A 20,757-nucleotide genomic window follows, 5' to 3' on the forward strand; every position below is an offset into this window, starting at 1 on the left:
TGTTTGGTTGAATTGTGTGGTTGTTGTGATTGGGCCTATATGCGTGATTTTCCTTTTTGGGGGTATTGTATACAGTATAAATATATGTGTATAGAATGTACATACAAAATTGGTATTACGATTAAGGTACATTGTTATTGTTATGTTCTTGCTTATCAGAAAACTCTTTGAATAAAAAAGAAAATGTTTTTTCAATAACCTCTGTTTTGGGACAATGTTATTATTTGAATTTATGTAGGATATATTACCTAGATCTAATTGAATACTAGTGAGAGGTTCTGTTCTTGTTTTTGCCTTTCCCCTTGCCTCCCTCTCCGAGTATTAGTTTTCAGGGACCCTCTGTTGTAATTTTGATGATATACCAGTTGAGACATTGTCTTATTGTTATAATACTTGCCCGGTCTCAGCTGGGATAACGGGTTTACTCCTTTTCCTGTTTACTTACTTGACTTGCATCGAGGCTCCTGTCTTTCTGTCTGTGTGTTAAAAAGCCTTGGAACGTGTCCATAAATATTTCCTGAGGCGAGCATGTATTCCTGCATCAGAGTGCATACTCCAGTGTGCAGTATTTGTATAGCTTTTCAATCGCTGGCGGCACAGCACCCAGGATAACGTGCTGCATGGCTAAACACATAAGGTCCCAAAGGGGAGACATGTTGGCTATACCAATGTGTGTGCTTTTAAGGCACAGGGAGGTTACGTGATTTGCCCAGAATCACAGGATGTTGAGCGCACGCCTAGACTTGAGCCTGGTTTCCCAGATCCAAAGCCGGCATCTCTGGCCACACCCACATCTCCTCCCATGTGCGATAAAGTGCTTCGGAACAGCCTCAAAAGGCTCGGTCCTCCTCCTCACTCCTGTATTTGGGAGGCCTTAAAAAGCAACACTGTTATAGAAACAAAACTTTTTTCCTTCTTTCCACCTATTTCTGACAGGGGTGTGTCACTGACTTTGGCTTGGATGACCAGAATTTGAAAGCCAAAAACCGGGACATTTCACACAAAAAAGGACTACAATTTTACTTCAAGAGATGAGAGTGCTCCTCAGCCCAGAATTACAGAACAGGCAGTAAGAACATACATTAAATGCAATTTTTAAACCCAGTAGCTTGCCTGTTCATTAAATTGCTTTCTTGAAACAACTGGTAACTATCCCTGCTTTGTAAAACATAAAAAACACCTCCCGCCGTTTTCAGTCGACCTCTTTAAAAACAGGAACGTGAGCTGCATTTCTTGAAATTTGCTGGGACAGCTGGTTAAAAGCTGGGACCGTCCTGGCAAAACGGGGACGCCTGGTCACCCTAACTTTGGCCAAATCCAAGCGGCCTTAATGATGAGGTGGTAGCATAACCTCAGGGTGACCCAGCTGCGGACCGCAGACCTGAGCTGCAGCAGCAGGTGCATTAACTCTCAAACCAGTTCGCGGCTCAGTTCTCGTTTGGCGGCATACCACGGGGCCTGGGGCCAAGTTAGTCAACACACCAGGGCCTCGGCTCTGGCAGGAAGCCGCCAGGGCTCCATCATTAGACTGTGCGCAGCACGTGGTGCTCTGGAAGGGGCGCGGCTGCTCCAAAAAGCAGGAGGCGGAGAGGGGCTGTGTCAGAGCGTCGGCCTCCCCCGGACATCAACAACCACAGAGAAAGCGCAGCGGCGGCGGCCCCTGGAGACCTGGTGCTGTCGACGAGTTTCGGCGCAGTCTCTCCAGCTTAAGTGCTTTCTCTGCTGCTACTGACGTGTAAGTGCGCAGCGCCTACTGAGGGACAGGGAGAGAGGAAGGCGCTACAGGGGCCCAAGCTAGCATCTAACTAAGGGGCCGGAGGCGGCACCGAGGGGGCTTACTAGCAGATACTGGGCACAACCAGCGCCTCTCTTCCGCCTGCACACGCCCTCCCTAGCTACTTTCACTTTTACCTCCAAAGAGGGTTGTGCCTGTATTACAAAACATTAAGGCTGGCGCTGTTCCATGTCCTGGTGGTAAGGCGGTACAACCTCCCCGTACCACCGTGTTATAGAGGTGGAAATGTGTGACAAGAATGTTTGTGCATGTTGATTATGCAGTGTTTCTGTTGTGGTGGTGAAGTGTATTTTGGTGTGCTGTTGTGTTTTTGTGATGCGTTTTCTCGTTTTGTACTGCGTGGTTGCACTATATTCTCTTTGTAAGTGTGTTGTGTATTATATTGATTGTGTTACTTTGTGTTGTTGTTTAGAGAGGTCCGCGCGTGCTGCTACATTCCCAGAAGACGCAGCTCCTTTTCCTTTAAAGTTCCACGACAAGCAGCCATTCACCACAATCGGGGACGCCACACACGCTGCTGCTCTTGCGCTGTTCAAGACGCCAGCATTTCAGGCGACCCTCCCCTTGCCCACTTTCAGGAAACGAAACCGTTCCCTCGGCACTAAATCCCACTAAAGTCACCCCTCCCCTAGAGGCGGGGGTGCCTCTCAGTGTTGACTCAGCAGCTGCGGGGCGCACTTCATCCGACTCTACCAGGGGGAAGTGCGGCACTTCGGTCCTTCTCAAAGGATAAGGTTGGGGCTCAGTCAGTCACATCTCAGTAGGTTGGTGTACGTACTCGCAGCTACTGAGTATCTTCACTTTTTTATTTAAAGAAACAGTACCTTCACTTATCTGCCAGAGCGCAATACTTCTAATAGGGGAGTACCCGGCACTTATCAATAGCAAACAGGTACTCGGGGAAGTGAGTACCTGCACTTTTCAATTTCCCTTTCAAGCACTGATCACAAATACCGTTTAAAAAAAAGTGACCAGTTGAACTTCCCGCGCCTATCACGGGACATTCGGAGTCGGACTAACTTTCTTCTTTGGGCCAAGTTATGAGATGGTGGGAAGTAATCCGCTTCAGCTGGTAACCGCAGGTGCAGTAAACATTCAGTTTACAAATTATTTGGGAACAATGCCACGCGCGCGTTTAGCCAGGAGGTAACATTGTGTAATGTTTTTCAGAAAAAGGGACCAGGAATAGGTGGAAATGTATACCAATGGGTGTGCCAATGCCCCCAGGCGTGGGCGTGCCAAGGCCCCCAGGCGTTCCCCATTCAACAGGTCCTCACCAGGGGTTGGTAATACCGCGCCCAGGATCCACAGGGGAGGAATTACAGGGCTGGTTTCTACAAGGACGCCTTATTGAGGCTGTTGTTTTAAAACACTCATTTCTTTTAAAAATGACAATTGTGACCTCCAAGCAAAAAGATCTGATACTTCTTACACCACAAGAGCGCACAGTTTGCTGCGTGACAGGTGTGCGAAGGTCAGCCCTTCCTATTTCTTCCCTTGCATTCCATTTTATCGGTTTTCCTATGATTAAATGCAGAACTACAAGTAGCAGAATACAAAGTGAACAAGCATTGGCAAAGCCAGTAAACCTGGCCTTGGCAGACTGACGGGGTGTTTAATATTTGTAGCATCGCCAGCTAACCAAGGACTCCAATCACGCGTACCTCCAGTGATACAAAGTACACCTAAGTGCTTTTAACAGTAACATTAAAAAGAAGACAGAAAACCGAATCCGTATTTTACTGGGCAGCCGGAGTGCAAAAATAATAAATACATAGCTGATAGTTGGAATTAATTAAAAACATACAAGTAAAATAAAATACTATTTGAGCCAGTTTTGTTACTGAAGAGAAAGGAGCTACTTTAAGTGGATGTGACAGTGTGCCCAGACTTTGCATAGTTACTGGAAGTGAAGGTCGCCAGTTGACAATGGGGGCTGACTCATTGCCCCTGTATGCTGTGCTGGGGGCGGAACCAACATGTGAATGGCAATTGAGCAGTACAGGAGGCGGGCTAACCAAAAGCCCCTCCAGGTATGTGGATTATGTGTGAATTTGTGGAACAATAATGGTCTGATGAGAGGCCAGACCTAAAAACTAGACTTGTTGATCTACTTATAACGAAGGATAATTAATAGCCGTTCAAGTACCATCGAATAATCATGTTATCTACTGATAATATGTTAATAATATCATGTATCATTCTACAATAAACCTATTCTTTTTATGGTGCAGTCACACTGCACTGTCTTACTTTCATACAATTCAATCGTTTTGTGAAAAATCCACCCCAACCCTTCATTCGCCATTTTCATAAAAACAAACTGCATAAAATGTGGCCGGTTCCACAGATCCTGCCTCTTCCAGGGCAACATTTAAACCCTCTCTGTGATGCCCAGGAGACACGCCCAAAAGCCTTTGTAAGCAGCAGCTCCCTGCCGTGTGTAGGCACCACTCTCCAGAGGGCTGTCTGATGACTCTTATCTCTCACTTCATCTCTGTGGCTCCAGCTTCCAATGTCAGCTGGTCCATGAAGCATTGATGCTTTGACTAAACATGAAACCACGAGCAGAGCGTGACGTCAGAAGGACAGCTGAGAAACAGTGTGGTCTGGAGGCTTCCAGCCTCTCAAGTCCCTTCAAAGACAGTCAGCCACAAACTCTTGAAAAATAGGCATCAGTAAGCCACTCCTTGGCGGGAATGGGGTGGAGTCCAATCTGTATCAGTGTTGTAGCTGTCTGGCCTCCAAATCCTCAGGGGACCCTATTTCGATCATTGTCCGCACTTCTGTCCACCCAATTGGTTCAGTGGAGCAACTCATGACTACAACTCCCAGAACACATTAGGTTGTCACATGGATGCCCAGGAGTGGAAACAAAGGGTCCTTACGACATGGAACAAAGTCCCCACTATACATGCTAGGGCCAAGTTAGGTATGCATGTTAGCGGCTATATAGTGTATGCCTGGGCAAGGCACTACGCTATGCTCGCGTAGTTTACGCAACTTCGCACTACGTGAACTGCACGTAGCACAGTGCGAACATGCGTAGAGAGAGTAGTGCAGCAGTCATTTTTTGCTTGCGGTCCTCAACGTCCAGTTGGTGACCGCGAGCAAGCAAAATGACATCCTGGCGAGAGTTTCTTCTTTCTCGCTCAGCAACATCAAGTTGCCGATCGCAAGTGTGGAAAATAAACCTCCCGGCGAGATTCTCAACATGGGGAGGTCAGGTTTTTCATTACAAGTGGTCACGTATGCTCGCGACCGCTCGCGATGAGAAACTACCAGTCCGCGTTGAGAAAGTGCCACTCGAGTAAAAATCTCCTCGAGCGGTAGAAAACTACAGCTCTCACTGGGCAAGATGCCGTTTTCAATGATTGCACAGTGCGGACAAGCATCCAGCACTGTGCAATCATTGAAAACGGCATCTTGCACAGTGCGAACGGGGTACTACGCAGTTCACGTAGTGCTACGCTTAGTTCGCGTAGTGCAAAGTGCACTTCGCGTAGCGCTACTTTGTGAACTACGCCCAGGGTTAATATAGTGGTCATGTCAGAGGAGTTCAGTGAAGACTGGCCTTCTGCAGTGTGTGCCTGGTCAATTCTATATCTCAGCTGCTTCCTCTGACCCTATGAAATCCTTGCTCTGGCTTCTCTCAGCCATCTTGTATGAGTAGGGATGGACGCTCCCAGCCGCACCGGTGCTCCACTGGCCAGGCCCAAGTCCAGTGAAGAATAGCACAAGAGGAAACCCCGTGGCTAAGAGATGCTCGAACACCTGGTGCATGGTGGCCCACGGGACCAGGCAAGCGCAGCAGGTACATGTGATCTCCGGCCATGGCTGGCCTATGAAGAAGCCACTCACGCCTGTGACCCCTCTTGTTAGGGTTGACACTGGAAAGTGACACTGCAGCAGGTTTGGAGCGCTGCACATGAAATACACAGAAGGTAGGCACCAGAAAGGTACCCAGTATATGCTGTCAAACTAATCTGAGATTTTCCTGTGTGTGGCCAGGGCCATACCGGCACTCTAGCACTTCCCCAGCTGCTTTCTGAGCCGGGTGGCCTGCCATGACCCAAAAATGCCCACATAACCCATTCAATGTGTGGCCTCCTGCAGAATGGAGGTGGTATGACCATTTTTCCCAGGGTTGATTGTAGATTCCAGTCTGACCCTGCCTGTGGCGGAGCGCTTACGTGGGAGGGGAGGTGTTTTATGCATGAGCAGTGTTTGGGATGGCCACTCTTTAATTCGCCTGTGTCCCAGTGACCAGGCGTTACCAGCTTGGTGACTGTGTTCCCTCCCTCCACTTGGGATCTAGTGCCTTGGAGAGTTGGCTCCAAGCTGGTGGGCACTAACGCACAACAGCCAGGGGGGGTCTCATCCCGTAAGGCTGCCACATTACTCATTGGCACCATGTTTTCAGCCCAGGGCTTTTCTGTTGCAAATATTTCTTGTACATGTTATTTCAAAGCAGTCACTAGAAGAAAGCCGTGACGCCAACTTCCATAATGCATTTATTTCAAACCAAATCCCAGAACTGAAAACACCACGACGTCATCAATTGAGGTTGCAACTCTAAACATCATGGCAAATGGCAGTCCCTCCCTCCCTCCTTCCTGTATGCCTCCAGGCCCACGGCACGGGGTGGCACGAGCTGGCATGGCCCTGGGTCAAGAGAGGCGGGAGGCAGCTCTGCAGGCCCCCGTGCTCCCCCCAAGCTGTCAGATGGCTGAGACCTGTGCGTCAGCACGCTGTGGGGCCCGTCCCTGGCACCCCTGACGTTTCAAATCTCCCAGAACCCTCTGCCTTTAGGGCAACAAAGGGGGTTTTAGGAGTCCGACCACCCTAAGCTTCCATCGACTGCTGTATACAGGTTGGCACATTCTTTTAATGAGAGCTGGGACGGGCCCCAAAATGAGGGGAAGTCATTGCAGAATATTATAGCAGTGCAGAAGGTGACACCCCTCCCCCTCCCTTCCCGGAGGGTGCAGTGAATGCTTGCCTATGAGATGCCCCCTGCGAGGTGGACAGAGCTGCTGGCTGAAGTCTGATGGAGGTAAGGGGTGGGCAGACCACGACGGCAGGGGAACCCTGGGGGACAGCCCACCTTTCCATTTCAGAGTTGTATTCCTCTGCACCCCTCCCAGCGCATTCTTCTTCACTCGTGATTTGTTTATCCCTGTCCTCCCCTGGGGTGTATCTATCATGGGTGCAGGGGCACCCGGGCCTGAGGGGCCCACCGAACCCTGATTATTGCTGTACTTCACACTTCGGGCAGCAGGGGGCTCGTTTCCTTCCTTGCACGAGGGCCCAGTGCACACTGGCGCCGCCACTGGTGTTCCCCAGGCCTTCTGTTCTTTTCTTCGGACCTCCGGCCACGCCTAGAAACAGCCACCACAGAGCGTGCGTCCAGGAAACAAAATCACAACAAACAAGCAAAGTGGATCTCTCAAGCTGATTTCTGGAGTGCTGCAACTTCACACCTGCTTTCTTTTGGACAAGGCGAATGCCAGGTTTATTAATCTCCTAATTCTGGCAGCCTTCAAGAAAAGACTCAACCCCTGCTCCTTCACCGAGGGTTTCACATCATTCCATGAACCCACTTTGTTGATAAGGGACAGAGCCATCAATAGTGCAGCAGGTGCAGTAGCACCGGGGCACAGGGGTCTGAGGGTCCCCTACGCAGCGATCAGTGGCCTTTTGTATTGCCAGGCACAGGGATATTTGCACAGACAAGGGGATGTATGCACAAACCCCTCTTCACTTGCATTAAGGCTCGTGGTACCCCTGTTACACCATTGAGGGCCTGCTGAGTGCAGATCGACCATCGTCAAGGACAAAGCTGAGTTTACAAAGGCAGAGCCCTCTACTTCTGTATCTGCAGCTTCAGCCCCTGCAAAGGGGTCGGCAATGTTACAGGCACTGGTAAAGCCTGTTAATGTGGCATATTGTTTGGGGATGTGTTTGATGACAGATCAGTGACTGTGTCTTACCACCAGCTGTTGTGGGGAGAACATCTCAATAACCAATCAACATCTTTATCTATTTTAAAGCTGGGATTAGGGGCCCTGAACAGTCTTTATTATCAGAGTGAAGCTGGATCCTAAAAAAAAAAGAGTTAAGAAAAGGTGTCAGAAGAGCAAGTTTACATTGTGAGTGTGAACTTAAAACTCTTAAACGGCAAAATGTCTCATATTGGAAACTTTTGACAAAGGGTCCGTATTTTCAATCCATCTTTAGAAAGCCTACGTGCATGCACACCTTTAGTGAGTAAAAGCAAAAAAAAACAAATTCAACATGTTAAGATAGGAAAGCTAAGCTGACGAACATGCAGTACAATAAATGAATATCACTGTAAAATTTAAAAAAGGTAACAAAAATAGAAATCAAGGAGGAGGAGCCACGCTAGCAACCAAGATAGCCGCGTAGGCTCCCGGCTCCGCCGACCTCTCACTCCCGCCGGAATATCCTGATATTTATCCTGTTCTTGCACCCAGCCACAGTGTGTATGAACCTGCCGTGAGATTAATGGTGCTTTCCCGAGATCTCTAATTGCTCGGCTGACGAAGATATGTCGAGTGGAAGTTTGTGGCCTAGATTTGCCCAGAAGCCGGGATCTCGAGTACTGGCCCATCCGGGTTTCAGTTCAACAGCATAGGCTGTGGTGGTGTGTTTGGGTCCGGTCTCCCGAAGTGGGGCAAAGAAAACATTTTCCTCGCTTTTTCGGATTGATGTGATGATGGTTGGCTGCCTTGCTGAAAGTCGGAGGAGGGGTGACAAATCAACGCTTGCAGCTGTGGACGGGGGCCCTGCCCGGTGACCCGGTAACGGGCCTGCTGGTGTTCGCTGGGTTTGGATCTCCGCCAGCGTAGGCGGCCCTACGATATCATCGAAACAACCGATAAGTCTCCCTCTGCAATCGACCATTCCCTAATCGCCCGTCCCCCTCTGAGACATCGAGCCTGCCGGAGGAAGCGATCATGATCGACACCGATTGAAGAGTGGTGGAACGGAATGTGGGTGATCCGTCGCTACGAACTGTGTTGGCAGCCATTGAATCAATTCATGTGTACGTTGAAGACCGCATTCAGACGATGATGGCGCGCTTGGCTGAGATGGAACGAATTGGACCAGACCCTACTCCACTACAAGAAACAGCGACAACCTAGACACCCAATATGGCCACTCTGATGAAGGAAACAGACCCCCCTATCGTGTGAGGTATTGGAGCCTTTGACCAGTGTTTTCGACGATATACACAAGCTTGATGCCACCAAGGGATTGTTTAACCTACGATCGTTGGCGACTATGGAAGGACTAATTGATGTTCCCACTCCAGAAACTTTTGACGAGAATTGTTATCGGAATGAAACTGCGCCACTTCCCTATGCATCTGAGCCGCTAAGATGGCGGACGATTCAATGCTGGGAGTTCATAACGGGGAAGGGAGTCTCTGGACCTGACGATGTTCACGACACTATCGTTCTACTACTTTGTCTTGCATTGAGTTCTATCACAGTCTTTTCATACTCGGACTGTCCTGTGGAAGAGGTGGTTTATCCTGAGGGGACTCATGTGTCTGATCGGGTGGGGCATGGATGAGATCGAAGGACTGGGTTTGACTCCAGTATCGATGGGCACAGGATCTGCTAAACTTATGCAATAGTAAGGCTGGGTGGTGTTTGAAGATCCCCTTGTCGAGATACATATTTGCTATCTGATAGATTTCTTGACTTCACTTTGGGATCCTTGGTTCTGGGGGGGCGACCAGGAGCCTGTACGAACATGCCCTCCTCCACTTCTCTTTTCTACTTCGGTAGATTCTTCTTTTTAGAACCTTGTTAGTTGGGGAGACAGGCACGCTGCTACTGGGGGTTAGGCAATAGCCGTTTGCAGGGGTGCAGGGTGGGGGATGGGTTTATTGTTTTCTTTTTGTTATCGCCCATATGGTTTTTTCTCCCTTTTTTTTTTTTTTTTTTAATTTTTTTATTTTTTTTTAGTCTTTCCTTGACTCGTAATATTGGCGAAATATCCTGACTTTGATCCTTAACCTCTAATATCTGGTTGCCATGATTCTCCTGCCGTTTCGATTTTATGGGTGGGAAAGTATTGAGGACCCGCAACTAAACTGTTAACCGATTATACTGATGCACATTTTGTTTTGTGCTTAATTGCACGAGCCTCTCGAGTATATTTGTTGCTCTACGACTATCCTGTTTTTTGGTACCAATTCACCCTGTCATTATTGGATGTATGTATGGCACCGGATATGTCTGTTTATTTTGCTTTGCTTTAAAATAATAAAAAGATTTATAAAAAAAATAGAAATCAAACTGCCATTGTGTCAACAAAGTTATAAAAGAATACACACAACATATCTGCAGTTAAATAAAAGGCAAACTGGATGCCAACCCCTATGGGAACACGAATGGGACAATGTAACCATCTTCGAAGTGCCGTGGCCTGGTGGAGAGCCCCACTTAACAATGGTAAACCATGCAAAAGCTACAAGCAACAGACCGATTGAGGCGTATGCCCTGACTGCCCGTCTTCCTGGATTTAAGCAGACCGCTGGTGGTCAGGATTACGACGTAACCCGCAATGCCGTTAATTATTTGAAATATACAGCTTCTTTCGCATGGAATATACGGCCTGCACTGATTGTTTGTTTAAGATATAATTTTTTTTTTTGTGGGATTCAAATATTATATCCTGAAGAAGGTGTTGGCTCTTTAAAAACGTGCCCACCGAAACGCGTCGATACATTTTTGAGTTGGAATACGCTAAGTCCATGAAGCAACAACTCTGACCACAAAAGTGATATATGTGTTGGAGTGTGATTGCGTTTCGACTATTGTATTTACCTCATTACAATAAGAACTATTCATTCCTTACTTTTGTTTCTCACTTTTGTGTTTTTATTTCTGTGGTTTTATTCTGTATACATTCTTAACAATTAATAATGTACTGATTGGGTATATTGTGTTTTTAATATTTGTTTGAATACATTGTATATTTATGAAGTTAATTTTATATTTCCTCTTTGAACTTAATGCTGTGTGGGCAAGTATAGATGTTATAGATTTTCACCCAAAGGGGAACTCCCGTTTTGACATCTGTCCTTTTGGTACCCTACCCCTTTGGCTGTTGGGTCCCTCTCTTTTATTAGAGAAACCATGCAAAAGGCATGGAAACCAATGGATGAAAGGGGCTAGCTCAAAGAAAACTCTTCTGTATTGCTTCTCATTGTGCTTTTATGAAGAATTGATGGCCTGAGGCAATGGAAGCTGTCTGCAGCCAGAACTAAAAAAAAAAAAACTCTGTCTAACAGCTCCACGAAGCGGCTTTCTATCTCAAATAAGCGCTTTACCAAACAACAAAATAAAACTAGAAAGAAACCACCCACCTCTGAGCAGGGCCTTGTAATCTGGTTCAGCCAGCTCAGGATGGTCTGGATGATGGTTTTGATTGCTGCATAAAGATCTAACCGCTTCAGGACCCAAATACTGCGGGAATCCATCTCGATTTCAGGTTATTGATAATAGTGGTGGTGTGTAAGTCTGTACTTTCACGCAGAGCAAAGAACGTTGCACAACTTAGCGATGAACGTTGTAAATCTTAGCAATACTTTGGACTTGTATTGTTGCGTTACACTTGAGCAGCTTCCTCGGCGAGGGACACTGGCAGAATCCGCTGGGCTCCAGGGGGATATTTTTTGACAGCAGGGCTCCTGTTGCCTGTCTGTGATAAACAGCCAGCAAGAAAAGTTTAATGACGGCAAGATCTGACTGCAGCACAGTACAGGCGTAGGAAGCTGGCTCTTTGTGTGATATATCAGTAATCTGAAATGCAGTGTATAGAGTCCAGGGGTTCCCATATGAGTGGACAGGGGCTTGCTATGCAACCCCAAAGTGCTCTGTTAGAGGGTAGTGTGGTCAAGCAGCCTTGGGATTAACACAGAGGAGTGCAAGACATCTGCAAATATGCACAATGATCAATTAATGGCCCATATGACTCAAGAAGGAGATCACACCAATTTATAAAAATAGCAAGTATCTTTATATATGTTTAGACGGAGAAAAATCATTCAGGTAAGCATGTCTTTAAATAAATTCTTTTCAGTTTAAAAAGTGGACACTGCCATTTTTGAGTTCTGCAATGTTATCATATGGAAGGAAGAAAAGGTTCTGCAAACAGACACAATACAGCAACATACAGGACCAATCTCCAGGTGTTCAGGTGAGTGGTGGGCAAGGTCCAAGGCCGCAACAGCAACACACCGCCAAAGGCATGGGGGCGGCTGGGTGCAAAAAAGAGTCCAATAGAATTCTTTGGCGATTGGTCACTGTGAAAAGAGGCTGCATGCTCTGGCTGGAAGGCCATTCAGGGTGAACCAACAGGGGGTTTGTAGTCTTGCAATGCTATTGGGACTAGGGACACCTTGGGTCCTCTTCTCCATAGCCCGGTGGCAATGGATGCAGAAGTGGCTTAAGGCGTTTGATTTTCTTACCTGGAGCAGTCATATTCGGGGGGGGGGAGGGGGGCTACGTACAGAGGCTGCAGGTGACATCGGGGAGTCCACGAGGGGTGAGTCCAGGCATCAGGGTGTCCACGAGGAGTGAATCCATGATTGAATCGAGGGCTGGGGGACCTTGTTGACACTGTTGGTCCACTTCAGCTCTAGCCAAGGGCGACTGATGCAGTGGTTACTTCAGGTGTCACTTTTGTGACGGTTCCGGAAGCCTCAGAGTCTTAGCTTTAGAATTCCTGCAGGGTGCGGGAGAGCAGGTCCTTTGTTCTCTGGAGATCTTGGGTCTGTATCAAAGGCAGGCAGTCTTCCCAAGCTTCTGGAGTCAACAGCTGCCGGACTAGTCAACTTTGAAGCAGATTTTGATGAGGGATACAGACAGGCAGCAGAGGTGCTACCAGGTTAGCTGCTTCTTGTCCCCTTTCTGCTTTTGTGGGTATTCAGTGTTCTGTCTCTTCTTAGATTGTCAGGGTCTGGTTCTCTGGTTCCAGAGACTCCCCTAAATACTGGATGTAGGGGCATTAGGGGAGTGTCTGGTAGTAGCCAATGGGCTACTGACCCTTGTGGTCACTATGCCTCATATGACTACTTCCTGTGGGAAGTGGGCAGAACCCGGTCCCAGAATTCCTAAGTATGCCATCACAAAGACGACTACTTCTGGAAAATCGTGTCAACCCCAGTGTAGCCCACCTTTTGGGTGGTACTGGCCTGGAGGTGGTATGCCTACCTGACTCATTTTGTCGTCATTCCGTTCAGCGGTTTGGATTGTAGCGTGTCAAAAAATTGCAAATACCAATAGACACTGCATGGGAGAACTTTTTTTTAAGACCCCCCCCCCCTTCTCACCACTGCTTCACAAATTACACGACACAATATCTAATTATAGCTGGCTGGCTAACTTTCTGCTGGGGTGCTGAACGCTGCCGGACCTTGGAGGCTGCTCAACTCACCCGGTTCTCTCGCTGCATTTTTGCCGAGGGTGACGGCTGACACGGACACCAGGGACTTCATTTCCCAGCATCCCCTGGGCTGCGCATACTGCTACCGTCATCCTAGAGTGCCCGGAGGTGCCTAAAACACCGCGGCGCCTCCCGCGGCGCGGGACGCGTGCGGGCGAAGCCCGGGCCAAGGGCGGGCCCGTCCGCGCCAGTCAGCGGCAGGCAGAGACTGGGTTGGGCCACCCCCTAATATTTTCCTCTTGGACACAAAGTAAGCTGATTGACTAATTTTGACATTGGACATAAGGGGGAACCGTTTGTACTGTACTGTGCTATAATGAGAAAGACCAAGTTGCACTAGCTAGTGGGATATTGTTGCAAATTCGTCAATCTATTCCGAGCACTGTTCCCAAGGACTTTGGCTAGTGTAGTTATATTTATTTATTTTGCGGTTATTCTTTGAATGTTCTATTTCACGTGTGGCCTGTCATCTCGTTTTCCACAGCAGCTAGTATAGTGTGGACTGTGATACCTAGACGTTGTTATTCTGCAGTCATTGGTGGAAACACTAAGAGGTTATATTTTTAGTATTTCCACTGGGCTTCTAAGAGAAAGTAGTTATTAGGAGATTTTTTTCCACGGGGTTGGGGCGTTAGCAAGAAGTATTTCCAGTATGAGTAAAGATAAAGTTAGGACTGTGGTGGGGACACTCGAAGCTTTCCTGGTGAGGGCTGAGTCTGTCAACTTACAGAACGTAGATTGTCATTAGAACCGCCACGCCCTCAGAGTAGACTTTCCCCGACTCCTAAACTTATGGTACCAAGTATAGACTCCAATAACGCGTCTCCCTTACCTCCCGCATCTACCACATGTTCCCCATTACAAACCTTAATAGATTCACCTGAGAATACCGTCTCTCTAATATCTCCTGAACATAGCCCGATTAGACCTACTGTTACGAGAGGCCAAAAGGCGAAATGTAAACGTCAACACATACATAATTCGGAATCTCCATCTACTTCTGCTAACGCTAAAATTAAAAATACCCCTAAGCAGAGTAAGAATGTTATCTGCTCAAAGGGAAAGAAAAGGAAACCGTCAGAAGGTGTGTGTGAATTGGGCAGTCCAATCAAGCAGAGAGAAACAGTTAATTCTGAACATTTACTGCAGGACGATACTTTTGGGGGTAAATTAAAGTCTTTCTTGTTAACTGCCTTGGAACCCATACATTTAAAAATCTCCAACCTAGAATCTCGGTTATCAAAGATAGAGGAGTTGGTGTAAGGCATCCATCAACTGGTACAGTCTGCCTCCTCCAATCCAATAGTATGCATGCCATCCTGTATAGGGAAAGAGCCTATCGCGGGCTCATCCTCTAATTTGGCAATCCCAGAGCAAACGAAGAACAGGGCTGTGAATTCTATTTTAACCACCAATTACCCTGATCGCCTTGAAAGCAGGGTAATTTCAGGGGGGAAGGAAGGGGGAAGCACTGATGTTGCTATCATTGACAAAAATCAGCAGGGATATTGCGAGAATCTTTATGATTCTTTACAAAATTTAAATCTACCACCAGAAGCAACCCCGTATACGGTGGTTTTGACCAATGTCCCTCACTTGGCTACCAATGTGTTTGAACACTGGTCAACCTTAAGGAATAAGGCTCTCCATTTTTTTTAACCACCAGGACAGGTTGGAAGGATTGCCTCTTCTTGGAATTTAAATGGTTCGCAGGATCGGATGGGTTGGCCCCTCCCCTAAATTGTCAAGAGGAGATTGTGTAGTTATAACCTTTAGGGCCCCACATCTGGTACGCACCATAATTGAGAGGGGGCGGAATGGTCTGGTTACCTCGCACAATAAAAATATTCTATCTCTAGGATATTTGTATTGTCCCTTAGAACCTGTATTGAACCCAGGCATCAAATGTGCTCCAGAGAGACACTGGGAAATAAGGCAGCCTAGTCATTATTTACCTACATATAATTGTTTTGATGTTTTTAGTGGCCTGGAGGATAATGATTGACTTAACATGTGCCCTGTTTAAAAACCACGGAATGGAATGGAAGTGGTGATTTACAGAGACTGGATGACAAGAAGGATAAATTGACCCATGATCCTGGTAATGAGCTCTTACATAGTAATCATGACGACTGTAGTGATCTAGCTCAATTTGTACACGTTACCATGGCCCCAACTGAGGATGTAAATTCTCTTTTACCCCTTACACTTGTTGATGAGCGTCAGGTTTGCCAATTTGTATCTTGGAACACTGCTGGTATTGGTTCCAAACTAAATGTACAATTATGGTGGGATTTTGTCCGACATTATGAAGTCCTCTGTTTCCAGGAGACCTGGACTAAGGAAGCTATTCATTTAAACGGGTACAGGACGTACCGTATTCTTGCTGTCGAATGACAGAGTGGCAGAGCAAAGGGTGGTCTGTGCGTGTACGTATCGAATATACTGATCTTGAAATTGATTACGGAGCTTGCTAGTGACTCTCGCCATCAATTGCTCGTCCTGGACTTTGACTCAAAATTTTCTATAGCTTTGGTTAATTTTTATATCATCACTTCAGGTCTACAATGCACTGTATTCAAGAATATGTATAAATCCTTGACTTTGCTAAGTGATAGTAAAAAGAAAGATATCATGTTACTTTTGGTGGGGGATTTTAACTGTACGCTGTGTGTTAAAGCCCCACATAGGTTAGTCCCAGCATTATGTGAAGATGGTGTATGTTCCTTACACTTTAATCACTCTGTTTTAGGGGACTGTTAGACCTGACACCTTTTGGCGTGGTTCTTCCCCCATCTTTTTGCCTCTGACTCATGTGTTTTGATGCTGTGCTGGATTTCGTTTTTGCTGATTTAGATGTTTTGGACACTCTGCCACTGCTGATCAGTGTCAGAGTGTAAGTGCTCCTTCTGTAAATTGTGATATTGATTGAGTATACCTAATTGGCATATTTGTATCACCACGAAGTCCCTAGTAGAGGGCACTGTGTGTGCCAGGGCTGGTGATGACAAATGCTACTAGTGGGCCTGCAGCGCAGATTGCGCCACCCACATGAGTAGCTTTTAAAAGGTGACTCAGGCCTGCCAGCGCAGGGCCTGTGTGCAGTCAGTGACTGCCATGTCAGCCTGGCCAGTGTCCCCACTGGCTAGGCCTAATCCTTCCCTGTCTGTGCACATCAGCCACCCCTATGGAAGGCTCAAGGTACCCCCCTGGGCAGGGTGCAGTGTATGGATAAGGTAGAGCATGTGCTAGTGCAGGTACTATGCTCTGGTAGTGGGCTACAGCCATTTTGTGTGCTCACTGCTGTAAGATTATCTTGCTCCATAGAGTAACATGGAGGGGGGCTGGGCCCATGTGATACCAGCCTATCTCCCCATAGGAACAAGATGGGACATAAGTGAAAGATATCCCTGGACTCAGAATTTAATGACCCATCTTTTAGTGAAGGGTGTTTTTAAATCCTGGGTTGGAGAATAGCCCTTTTAGAAAGTGGCTGTTCTCTTGTCTAAACCTTTCTGTGTGCCTGGGTTTGTGGAATGTCTGCCTGGTCTGGATGTGACAGGAAGGGGCTGCAGAGCCCCAGAGGAGAGGGTCGGAGCCATCCCGGGGATGAAAGGGCACATCTGCCTGCTTGGGAGGAGGGAGGAAGGAATGCCAGATAAGTGCTGGGCTGTGCCTGCCTACCTCCCCCACATTAGCTCTCTCCTGGTGGTCAACTGACCCCACTGGCCCTGAAGCTGACAGGAAGAAGAAAGCCAGAGACACCTCAGTGCTCCGCAACCCCCAGAACTGGTTTAGACTGGACCCAGGGCCTCCATGCACAAAGAACTTCAAAGACATTGGGGGGTATAAGGAAAGGACCCCTGTCTGCAGAGAATTAGATTCTGAAATTCTGCAAGCAAGAAGGAACCCTCGCTGGAAGGAGGACAGCTAGAGAACTGAAGGAAGACTGCCTTGCTGTGTGCTCTAAGGGCTGACTTGTTCTGCTGTCCACCTGGAAGCTAAGGAGAAGAAAGGGACTTTGCTGTGTGCTGTGACCCTGCCTACTTGAAACTGCCAAGACTCTGCTGTGTGCTGTGTCTACAATCTTGAATCTCCAAGGGCCTGAGAAGAGCTGGCCCCCTGTCTGCAACCCAGGAACATAAAGGTTGCCCAAGGAAACAAGACTCTGCGGTGCCCCCTGAAGCTGCTGTGTGGCAAGGAGATCGTGAAGCTGCTGTGTGCAGGGAAACTCGGGGACTGCTGGACTAAGCCCTGCTGATTGCCCCGTGTAGCGTGCCGGCTGCTCTCTGTTCTGCTTGAGAGCGCCGCGCTGTCTACTAACTGCTGCATCTCAAGATCGACGTGTTCATCGACACGTGCTGGTGGGGGCCAGAGGGTTCTGAAGCGCTCCAGCGTGGTGAGGGCTAAATACGCTTGACCCGCCTCAGCATCGCCGCGGGCCCGGGCCCTGAAATCACCCCCGAAGGTCTGCTCGCAGCCACGAAGGGGCCGCGCTGTGGTTGGCTGCCGCCGTGGGCTGAGGGAGAAACGCCGCGACCGGATTGGTCGATTTCCCCAGAGCAGGCGGTGACGTCACGGGAGGCTCGGCAGAAGCGCCGCGACCGGATTGGCTGATTCCCCCTGCGTGGCGGTGTCGTCACGGGAGGCTCGGCTGAAGGGCCGCGACAGGATTGGCTCCCGTCGTCAAGGACCTCGTCTGCCTGCGTAATCACCGCCGGGACCGGGGAAGACTGACCCGACCTCGCCGAGGGAATTGTAGGAGTGCTCGAGCCCCCGGCCTGCCGTCTCTGCTCCTCGCCGCCCCCGAGAGACTGGGAGCGGGCGGAGGACCTGCTGAGACCGGCCGGGCCCAAGCGCGAGTGGGCGCTGGCAAGGGAGGCTCGCCTGAGGCATAAAGAAGTGCCGGGGGAAGGAAAAGGAGTCCCCCCAGCCTTCGGGTGAGACGCGCTGCCGCGCTTGGCATTCCTGGTATTAGGGGCAGATCAACCTGGCTATTTTTAAGCGCTGACATTGTTTTCCTGGTTCGTTTTGAGAGCGAAGTGCATAGAAATCAGGGGCATATTTTTAAGTGCTGATTTGAGAGACTAGAGACTATTTTTATTTTTATGCTAAGAACTGCCTATTCACAAGACCTACTAAGAATTAAGTGCAACCTTGTTCTAAATGAAGTGTTTAACGTGCAACCTTTAAGCTAGAAATGCTATGTGTTCTAAAGAAGTGATTATCATGCAACTGCTTCATTTACATGCCGAAACTAGATAAAGTTATATTTTATATATACTTACCTGTGTGGTCTCAGTTTGTGGTGGATTGGGAATTATTGTTGTGTTAAGTGCAAATGTTATCCACATTGCCTCCGAGTTTAGCCTAGACTGCTCGCGCCATGCTACCTAGAGGGTGAGCAGGGGTTATCTCGGAGGGTTATTCCGTCGCCCTGACCGGAGCTAGGGGTCCCTACTTGGGCCAAGGTACTTACCTTTGCCAACCAGAGACTCCCGGTTCTAACAGGGACCAACTGAATGGACTTATTAATAGTTTTGATCTTGGTTTTGTCAACAAATTATGTTCATCACCCTCTCCCATGACAACAACATTTAGTGGTCGGGGTTGTTGCTCCACCATCGATTTTATGTTGGCCTCCAGTAGTTATGCTTCTAGACTTCACTCTTTTCATGTCTCTGATAATTCACTTAGCGACCATTTTCCGCTCGGTCTGTCCCATTGCCATCTAAGAATACTGTAGTTACTAATAACAGAAATCGATTGCTAAAGAATCTATCTATTGCCAGCACTAACGGTTACTCTCTACGTTGGGCAATGGTGAGCCAGACAGAGATGCTTAAACAAATTATTGCTAAATGTTTTACAGATATAGAGACATGCCTTAACGAAGACACTACTTCAGCTGTATTATTAGTGTCTTTTCAGAAGATAACTAAGGCAACTTAGGGAATCTCTTAGTAGACAACATAAGAGCAAGAGGGCACAGATGGGGTGGTTCGAATCAAAGTGTACTCAATTACACTTGTTGTTAAAAAAAGAACTCCACAGAAAACCAAGGAACGTCTCAGAAGTTAAGCGAGCTAGACAGGCCTATAATCAAGTGCTTAAAGATAGGAAGAATATATTAAGGGATGAGGCCTGGGAGGCTCTTCACTTAGCTTCAGTAACCAATGACAGTGCAGGCTCCTGGAAGGTAATCCGAACACCCTTTTTATCTAACGATACCGGCCCTACTATAGAGTCAGCTATCCCGGAAAACCGGTGGATACAGCATTTTACACAGGTGTATGGAGGAGTAGAAACTCCAGTAGGGGCTCAATTTTTTAAGTGATTCTTCCCATTCTATGTCCTTAGTTTTTACCCTGGAGGAAGTCGAGAGGGCCTAACATGCCAGTCAGGATGGAAAGGCTCCTGGACCAGATGGGGTCCCCATTGATTTGTTTAAATCAATTATATCTTTGTGAAGGCCTCTTCTTGTGCAGGTCCTTAATGTGAGTTGTAACGCCAGACTTCTACCAACCTGAGTTGAGTCTGTAATTCTTCCTATCTTCAAAAAAGGAGACCGGAACGACCCAGGCTGTTACAGACCGATTTCCCTACTGGATTCCATCACGAAGGTTGTAGGTCGGGTTACACTAGAGCGTTTACTTGATTGGGCTGATGATAACTCGATCCTATCTGACTTGCAATACGGGTTCAGAGCTGGACTAGGGACAGTAGGACAGGGTCTGAATCTCTCCTTACTGGTGGGCAAATATACGAGGGCCAAGAAAGGGAATTTGTTTTTAGACTTTGTGGACCTTTCAGCCGCGATTTACTGTGTGGTCCACTCGAAATTATGGAAATTGTTGGGAGATGTGGGGGTTGATGTAAATATTATTTATTAAATGTTTTTATTCTGACGCCAAGGCACGCGTACGCTACGGTGTAAAGGGCGAGTGTACAGCCGCATTCCCGATTAGGAGTGGAGTCGGGCAGGGTTGTGTCCTGGCTCCTTTCCTTTTTAATTTGTATATAAACGGGCTTGAGGAAGCCCTATGTAAAGATAATCGGGATTTTCCTCAGATAAACGGACGCCCAATACCAGCCCTACTATATGCTGATGACGCTGTCTTAATGTCACGCACTCAGGTGGGATTGCAACGAGTCGTGGACAGCTAGATTTGGGCCTAAGGGTTAATTCCACCAAAACTTTTATTTTGCGTTGTGGCAATGGCTTTAGGATTAATAAAGATATTTTTATTGAAGGTAAAAGGATTGAGGCTACTAAAAAATTCTCCTATTTTTTTCCCAGAACGCTTCCTGGGTACAAGCAGTAGCTGCAAAAAAATTAGCCTTTTTACGCTCCACATCTGCACTTATTATCTTCGCCAGGAAACTCGGCAGGCGACCACCAGAGGAATTAATCAAAGTATATAAGGCTAAATGTGTTTCTGCTGCACTTTATGGGAATGGAATATGGGGGTTTG

The 20,757-nt window shown here is 47.6% G+C and overlaps 1 protein-coding gene across 1 annotated transcript in view; it reads left to right on the forward strand.

The window, feature by feature from the left end:
- The first annotated feature begins 1,598 nt into the window (after nucleotides 1-1,598).
- The window catches only part of LOC144799756 (transmembrane protein 272-like), a 116,182-nt gene continuing 97,023 nt past the window's right edge, over nucleotides 1,599-20,757 (forward strand). The window contains exon 1 of the mRNA XM_078671286.1: nucleotides 1,599-1,735. The gene's annotated coding sequence lies outside the window, so the exon portion shown is untranslated. The remainder of the gene's footprint in view (nucleotides 1,736-20,757) is intronic.

The sequence above is a fragment of the Lissotriton helveticus genome, chromosome 12 (assembly GCF_964261635.1).
Source record: "Lissotriton helveticus chromosome 12, aLisHel1.1, whole genome shotgun sequence".
Lineage (NCBI taxonomy): Eukaryota > Metazoa > Chordata > Amphibia > Caudata > Salamandridae > Lissotriton > Lissotriton helveticus.